We start from the raw sequence: 8351 nt of genomic DNA on the forward strand, positions 1-8351 counted from the left end.
CGAGGGGGAAAAGTGGCAAAAATAGAAGGGGAGCCGTTATCATGGTTACCCTTCCTCCCGTACTTTTACGAGTATCCAGATGGCGCTGTATCCAAGATGGCGCTCATTCTTATTTTCGTTGCGAATACGCACGGTGGTTTTCCCTGTTGCTCTAACGTTGGTGTTTAATTATCTGAGGATTAATCATGCAATCTCCAACTTCTTCTGCCTCTGGAAAGTTGAGTATTTATTCTTTACAGTGTATAATTTGCAGCTCCTGCTTCACAGAGGAATTAGAATAATTTTAAGTGTTCGGAGCTTAGCCGATTACCGCAGGCGCCATGGGCGCTGTCATTCATGACGCATGTGTTATATAGTTAGCAGAACGACACTCCCGGTTGTAATAGCATGAATAATTATGAAGCTATTTAATCAAGATTATACTAGGAAGTTATATATTATGTCTATCGTATTCATTAGAGTTTCGGCGATTTAGGTAACCGAACCTCGCCCCGCACTATGCTTCCTAGCCTAAGCGCGTCAGTTTACTTTCATACATGATATAGAACGACATTCCTAGTTGTAATAGCATTAATAAATCATGAAGCTATTTAGGCACAATTATACTTGTAAAGATATACATAATTTTGCATATATTTCCTCTTTCTTATATTGATCGTGTGCGTTAGAGCTTCGGCGATTTAGGTAACCGAATCTCGCCTTGCGCTAGGCTACCTAGCCTATGCGCTTTAGTATACTTTCATACATGTTCCCAGTTTACCCTCGTGTATCGTTTTATCAATTCTTGCGGAGATAGATATCTCCTAGAATTATTATATAATTCAATAATCGTCTCCTGTGGAGATTTAAGGGTAATCCCTCCTTCCCTCTGAGTGCCGCCATAGGCGACAACCCTATCTTGGTCCTGCCATAGAGTAGACACTCCGGCTAGTGTTTTCTGTCTCTTACCCTTGCCGGCTGATTGCCGGCTTTGGTTTTTCGACAGAACCTCAGAGTATTCAGTCTTTTGCCGGCGGCCGAGCAGCAGGGTGAGTGGTCACTCCCCTGCCGGCTTTCAGATGCCGGCACAGGAGGAGTGCCTCCATAGGCCACACTTGAAGTGGTTGTATGATACCGCCACCTTCTCCCCTGCAGTCTAGAAGACTAGTCATGTTTTCGGCAGACCCTAGGCTGAAGAATAGATATTCTTCTGCCACCTAGGATGGGTGTCAGTTTCTCCCTTGTGTGGTAGTGGCAGCAACTTTGCCGCCTTCTTCCACACTTAATACAGGACCCTTTTCCTGCCCCTCTCTGTCCTTTAGCGATGGCCTAGCCGTCGCAACCTTGTGGCCGTTGTCCCACAATCTCACCGCTTTCTGGGTAGGTTGTGGTGCCGGCCGGCCTCCTACATAAGCAGCTGTGTAGTCACTCAGTCTTTCCCTTATGGACGCAAGGCTACGGGAAAGGTTGTGCTGGCGGTGGGAGACCCCTTTCTGTCGAGTGTTTTTCCGTCCTCTCTTGGACTGCCATCCACATCCCGGAGCCGGCAGTGACCGGCAACGGTTTTTGTGGTTGGATGGAAGCCTGAATGATACATTCTCCCCTTCCATTTGAACCCTCATTCTGGAGGAAGGCAGTAAGATTAAATACTTACACCCTTATTATTGTTAACAAACATTTAATAAGGTAACCCTTCACTCCATGTTTTCTCTCTCTCTGTCAGATAGTGCCCCAGGAACTAAACCAGCCAACAAAAACTGACTGGGCCGGTGCCGCCAGGTACTAACCCAGCCGGCGAGATGGTGGCTGGATCGTGCCACCACGTGCTAGCCTAGCCGGCAATATGCCGGCTGAACTACAGTATATGATTATACAGTAGCCAGTATATTTGCAGTATAGATCATACTGCAGACAGAAAACTATAGTATATATTATACAGTAGTTATTTTCCAACATACACTGTGTATCCTTGCACAGTCAGTTGTTGAGACAAATCATATATCGAAAGAAAAGATTTCTTTCAATACACTGATAGCTAATCAGTTAACAATTTACCCCAATATTAAAGACCTTAAGACGGGTCAGTGTTAAGATACACTTGTCTACCCCTAGGGGTTAGAACCCTTCCCTTGGGTTTCCTGAATAGGAAGACTCTATGGCTTTAATTTTGGGGGAGGTCACAGAAATTGTCTGGACAGGAAACAAAAGTATGTGTCTTTCCTAGTTCCTTTCTAGCTTGACTATCCTAAGCTATAATGGTTAAAATATTAATAGGAATATTTTACATATCTTTTTATCAGGTGAGATAAGCTACCACATACTCATTTAAATTTCCTCTCTTTACAGGAGGACCTAGTGAAGTGCGAAGTAATCTTCTGCCACGACAGGAGTAAGGACTTCTGCGGCCACAAAGGGTGCAGGGCTCATGCCCCTTGCACCACCACTAAAGAAACTCTACGGTACTGGGACCTCCAAGGCTGCAACATATGCCGGGCCTTGGTTACCGAAGCTTTTGATGACCCCAAGTCAGCAGAGTCAAGGGATGCAGCACGAGAAAAGCTGCCTAGATGGGTACTTGGGTTCCAGAAGAACTCGACGGGACCATACCTTCCTAACGAAAGGATGCGCAACTTGCTGTTCCCTAAAGCAGGTATTGAAGCTGTCATACCCCAGACACGGCCAGATTGCCGTCGAAATGGAAGTCAGTGACGCATTATAAGGCATGGACATCCATCAAGAGGAGAGGATGTCTGAAGTATCCTCGGACACTGAGAAGGATCTTTTCAAGGAAGGTCATGTGGAGGAATCTACATTGACTCCTGAAGAAGATGATGAAGTTGATTCGGAGTCCCTTCCGTCGGTGCCGGCTCGGGAGCTGTTACCCTCAACATCTTCCACCCCTCCATCAGATGACATGAGACAGGCGCTGGCCAATCTTACGATGCTGATGGAGAGCATTCGCAAACAAGGCGAAGAAAAGGAAGCGAAACTTGAAAGAGAAATCGCTTGACTCTCCGCCTCCCGTGGGTCTCACAACAGACTCAGAGTTCAAGACATCCCAACCTGCTCTGAAACTAATCCCTGGAGATATGCGGAGTGCAAGCCAATCACCAACGGCAAACTCTTTATTTCGGAGAAGTTGGGAGCCGTCCCTATTGATGACATTCAGTTTTGGCCAAGCTTCAATGCTTACCCAGGCTGCTTCATTCATCTGAAGCTGGAACCAGCGTTGAAGGAAGAGACGGAACCCAAGGAGGTCATAGTATTTGATCATGACAAGGCACAAGCTCTTTTGTCAAGCAGCCTGAAGCAGGTGGGCTACACTAATTCTAAGGTGTCTGCCCTCAGCAAGAAACATTCTACCTTTCTTGCTTCAGCTTCAATAGCCTTCCCCATTACATCGAAGGCTCTTAAAGCCGTTGTCAAAGCAATAGAGGCTGGCAAACCTTGTCGTACACTGGATGAGTGTAGACCTTTGTCGTTAGCCCTGCCCATGGAGGATAAGGATTGGAAGGAAGTCCACCTTAACTTCTCGGTTGGGAAGTTGGAGGCAGATATCGCTGGACGTCAGTTCAAGGAGAATCTCCCAAAGCTGTCAGACTTTCTCTTGCGTAGGGAGCAAGAAATGAAAGAAAGACTAGCGGCATCTCTATCCCTACAGAATTATTTGGAGATGACTGCAGGCCTAAAGAGCACCCCAGATATGAACATGGTCATGGCCAAGATGCACATGGCTACCTTGGTGAAGGACCTGTACAGCTTTATCAAAGCCAGAGGGGCATGTAGAGAGTTCGTGTTTGCTTCAGCTGCTGTAAAACACGAACCCAGGAAGCTGATAGCTTCCAATATCTGGGGTAAGAACCTCTTCCCAAATGAAGTGGTCAAGGAGGTAGTTGACAAAGCCACCACGGAGAATAGAAACCTTCTCCAGAAGTGGGGCATGTCATCTAAAAGGAAGTCTTCTCCAAATGAGGGTCCCCAGTCTAAGAAGAAGACTAAGAGACCTAGATTACCCTCTTGGCCTGCCAAACAACAACATCCCACAGTCACCATAACCGCGGTGCCCCAAGTGGTTGCTCAACCACAAGCCACTTACCAGATGGTACCTCAGCAGCTGGTTGCCCAGTCACCAGCATTTAACCCTACGTTTAAGAGGCAGACCACTATCTTTTGTCCCAAAGGTAGAGGCTCTAGACGGGGCTCCTCAAAACACCCCTCACGAGGCAAGGGGGTTAAGGGAGGACGCGGTCAGGGAGGTAAATCCTCCAGAAAACAGAAGCAATGAGGTGCTTCAGGTAGGAGGGAGGCTCCAACAATTTCAGGATCGTTGGACCTTCGATACTTGGGTCCACAGCCTAATCAAGAACAGACTTGGATGGAGCTGGAGTGAGGCTCCACCATCATTTCCTCAATTCTTCCAACACTCCACCCCCTCACTGAAAGAATATACCCTAGAACTATTGAGAAAATGGGCAATAAGGAGGGCAAAGTCCATCAAATTCCAGGGAAGGCTGTTTTGTGTTCCCAAAAAGGACAAACACAAACTCAGAGTCATTCTGGACTTGTCGCCACTCAACAAGTTCATCGAGAACAACAAGTTCAGGATGTTAACCCTTCAACACATAAGGACCCTGTTACCAAAAGGGGAGTACACAGTCTCGATAGACCTGGCAGATGCTTACTGGCATATTCCAGTCAACCGTCGCATCTCCTCCTACCTAGGATTTAGGCTACAGAAGAAGAAGTACGTCTTCAGAGCCATGCCCTTCGGACTAAACATAGCACCAAGGATTTTCATGGAACTTGCAGATGCAGTCGTTCAACAACTATGCCTAGGAGGCATTCAGGTAGCAGCGTACCTGGACGACTGGCTGGTGTGGGCAGCATCCAGGACAGCTTGTCTACAAGCATCCAAGAAAGTGATCCAGTTCCTGGAACATCTGGGATTCAAGATCAACACCAAAAAGTCTCGACTTTCTCCAGCTCAGGAGTTTCAATGGCTGGAAATCCATTGGAATTTGAAGTCACACGTCTCTCCATTCCCCCAGGGAAGAGGAGAGAGATTGCAGGATCTGTCAAGAGACAATTGAAATCCGACAGGATCTCAAGACGCCAACAGGAAAGAGTACTGGGCGCTCTCCAGTTTGCAGCAGTGATAGACCCAGTGCTAAAAGCACAACTAAAAGATGCGTCAGGAGTCTGGAGAAGATGCGCATCAAATGCTCGAAGAGATCAAAGAAGACCGATACCGACCTTACTACGATCACTTCTCAAGCCATGGTCAAAGGCCAAGAACCTAAAGAGGACTGTGCCCTTGCAACCACCTCCACCATCGGTGACCATCCACATGGATGCCTCGACGAAGGGATGGGAAGGTCACTCCCATCAACGGTAAGTCCAAGGGACTTGGTCTTCTCTATCTAAGACCTTTCACATCAACATTTTGGAGGCCATGGCAGTCCATTTGACGTTGAAGAAACTCTCCCCTTGCAGATCAGCCCACATCAGGCTGATCCTGGACAGTGAAGTGATAATGAGATGTCTGAACCGTCAAGGCTCGAGATCACCCCAGATCAACAAAGTGATATTGTCCATCTTCTGACTGGCGGAAAAGAAGAAATGGCATTTGTCAGCAGTTCGCCTTCAAAGGTTCCGCAATGTGACAGCGGACGCTCTATCCAGGCTCAGTTCGATAGAGTCAGAATGGTCCCTAGACGCAGACTTACTCTCCTTCATCTTGCATCAAGTCCCGGAACTGCAGATCAACCTCTTCGCGACGAGCGACAACAAGAAACTACCTCGATATGTAGCCCCATACGAGGACCCTCTAGCGGAGGCGACGGACGCCATGTCCCTTGATTGGAACAGATGGAACCGGATTTACCTGTTCCCTCCGACCAATCTCCTAATGAAGGTCCTCAACAGGCTCAGATCCTTTCGGGGAACGGTAGCTCTAGTGGCTCCTAAGTGGCCAAAGAGCAACTGGTTCCCTCTGGTAATGGAACTGAAGTTGAGGCTGGTCCCTCTTCCGGACCCAGCACTATCACAACAGGTCCAGAAGTCGACTGTCTTCACTTCATCACAGAGAACCCAAAACCTTCATCTCATGATTTTCTCTCCTTAGCGGTAAAGAAAAGATTTGGGATCTCAAAAGGCAGTATAGACTTCTTAAAAGAATACAAGTCTAAGTCAACTAGGAGACAATATGAATCATCTTGGAAAAAGTGCATTGCTTTCGTCAAAGCAAAAGAACCAAAAGAAATCTCAATGGACTTTTGTCTGTCCTTCTTTATCCACCTTCATAGACAAGGTCTGGCAGCCAACACAATAACTACGTGTAAGTCGGCTCTGACTAGACCTCTGCTATACGCCTGTCAAGTAGACCTGTCGAATGAAATCTTTAACAAGATCCCTAAGGCCTGTGCTAGACTCAGGCCTGCAGCCCCTCCGAAGCCCATTTCATGGTCCCTGGACAAGGTCCTACACTATGCTTCAACAGTGAACGATGAAGATTGCTCTCTTAAGGACCTGACTCTAAAAGTAATTTTCCTGTTCGCCATAGCCTTTGGGGCTAGAGTTAGTGAAATAGTGGCCCTATCCAGAGATGGGGGCCATATTCAGTTCACAGAAGCGGGAGAACTGAATCTTTTTCCTGATCCAACCTTTCTCACTAAGAACGAGCCACCCACTAAGAGATGGGGTCCCTGGAGAATCTGCCCTCTGAAGGAAGATGTCTCGCTGTGTCCAGTGGAATGTCTAAAGGTCTATCTTCGAAGAACTTCAGACTTCAGGAGAGGACAGCTCTTTAAAGGAGAAACTTCAGGATCAAACTTATCCCTAAAACAACTGAGGGCAAAGCTCACCTACTTTATTCGCAGAGCGGATCTTGACAGTACACCTGCAGGTCATGATCCAAGGAAAATTGCATCATCACTGAATTTCTTTCAGTATATATATTTTGAGCCTCTTCGATCGTACACTGGATGGAAATCATCCAGAGTCTTCTATAAACATTATGCAAAACAAGTGCATGAGCTGAAGCATTTTGTGGGGGTGGCAGGTAGTGCATTAAAACCTGTCGTCTAGTACTGTGATGAACATTGAATTGATTGGGACTCTCAATTATCGGGTAAAGGTGTTGACACTTTCCAGTGCAATACTTGTTAATTGAGTGTCACCATGGTGACACTAAAGACTGTTCAAATTATTTCAGGTGGAGAACTATACAGATAACACCCGTGCCGTGTGTACTTTACAGTGTTGATAATATCCAACATTACAGAAAACTAGAAAATTTTATTAAATTTTCAAATTCAATTGTGGCACTAATCATTTCTTCCCTTTCAGGTGGAAACAATGTTTTTCTGTATTGTGTTGCCGATTGTATATTTCTCATTACATATATTAACATATATTACACATGTTACTTTATGCTTGATCATTTATTGTAAATGAATGTATATCAATGTGTAATTGTGTCTTATTTCGCCCTACAATTGATAGAAATAAAGTATAAGCCAGAGTTTTCTTAACTGGTTACCTAATTAAACTTCATATGATTGTATAGTGGGACAATATATATGGCTGATACTTCTGCTCCAACACGAGATACAAAGAGTGAAACTTTTGTATATTTAGTTGATGCTATGTTCCAGTACATTATACAAACCACGAGACTCGTATATCTAGCTGATGCAATGTTCCAACACAAATATACAAACTGTGAGACTCTTGTATACTTAGTTGATGTTGTATTCCAACACAATATACAAATCGTGAGACTCTTGTATATATAGTTGATGCTATGTTCGTTCATACAATATATGCAAACCTTGAGACCCTTTTCCTACTGTCTAGTATGACTCTTCCCTGCAGGGGCCAGGAAGCACTAACATCGTCTATGATTAGTAGTAATGACGTATAACGGTAACGTCATATGTCTCAATGGTCTGGATGACCATAGGAGAATTTGTCCCAAGGTTAAGGCACCTATAAAATCCACAGATACGGTACTTGCTAGTAATTTTCTGGTAAACTTCCATCAGGACGACATGGCTTGAGCCCAAAAAACGGATTTTGAGCGAAGCGAAAAATCTATTTTTGGTTGAGATAGCCATGTCGTCCTGATGGACCCGCCCTCCTTTTCTATAGGAAAGACCTTGGCAGGATCCCTCCCCAAAATACTATATCTGTAGCACCATGCTCAATGCTACAAGGAATAAGCGCCATCTTGGATACAGCACCATCTGGATACTCGTAATAGTGGGAGAGGAAGGGTGACCTTGATAACGACTACCCTTTTATTTTCGCCACTTTTCCCCCTCGAAACGAAAACGCTATTCGGGGTGAAGATTGCTATGTGTCGTATCAAG

The sequence above is a fragment of the Palaemon carinicauda genome, chromosome 1 (assembly GCF_036898095.1).
Source record: "Palaemon carinicauda isolate YSFRI2023 chromosome 1, ASM3689809v2, whole genome shotgun sequence".
In the NCBI taxonomy this organism is placed as follows: Eukaryota; Metazoa; Arthropoda; class Malacostraca; order Decapoda; family Palaemonidae; genus Palaemon; species Palaemon carinicauda.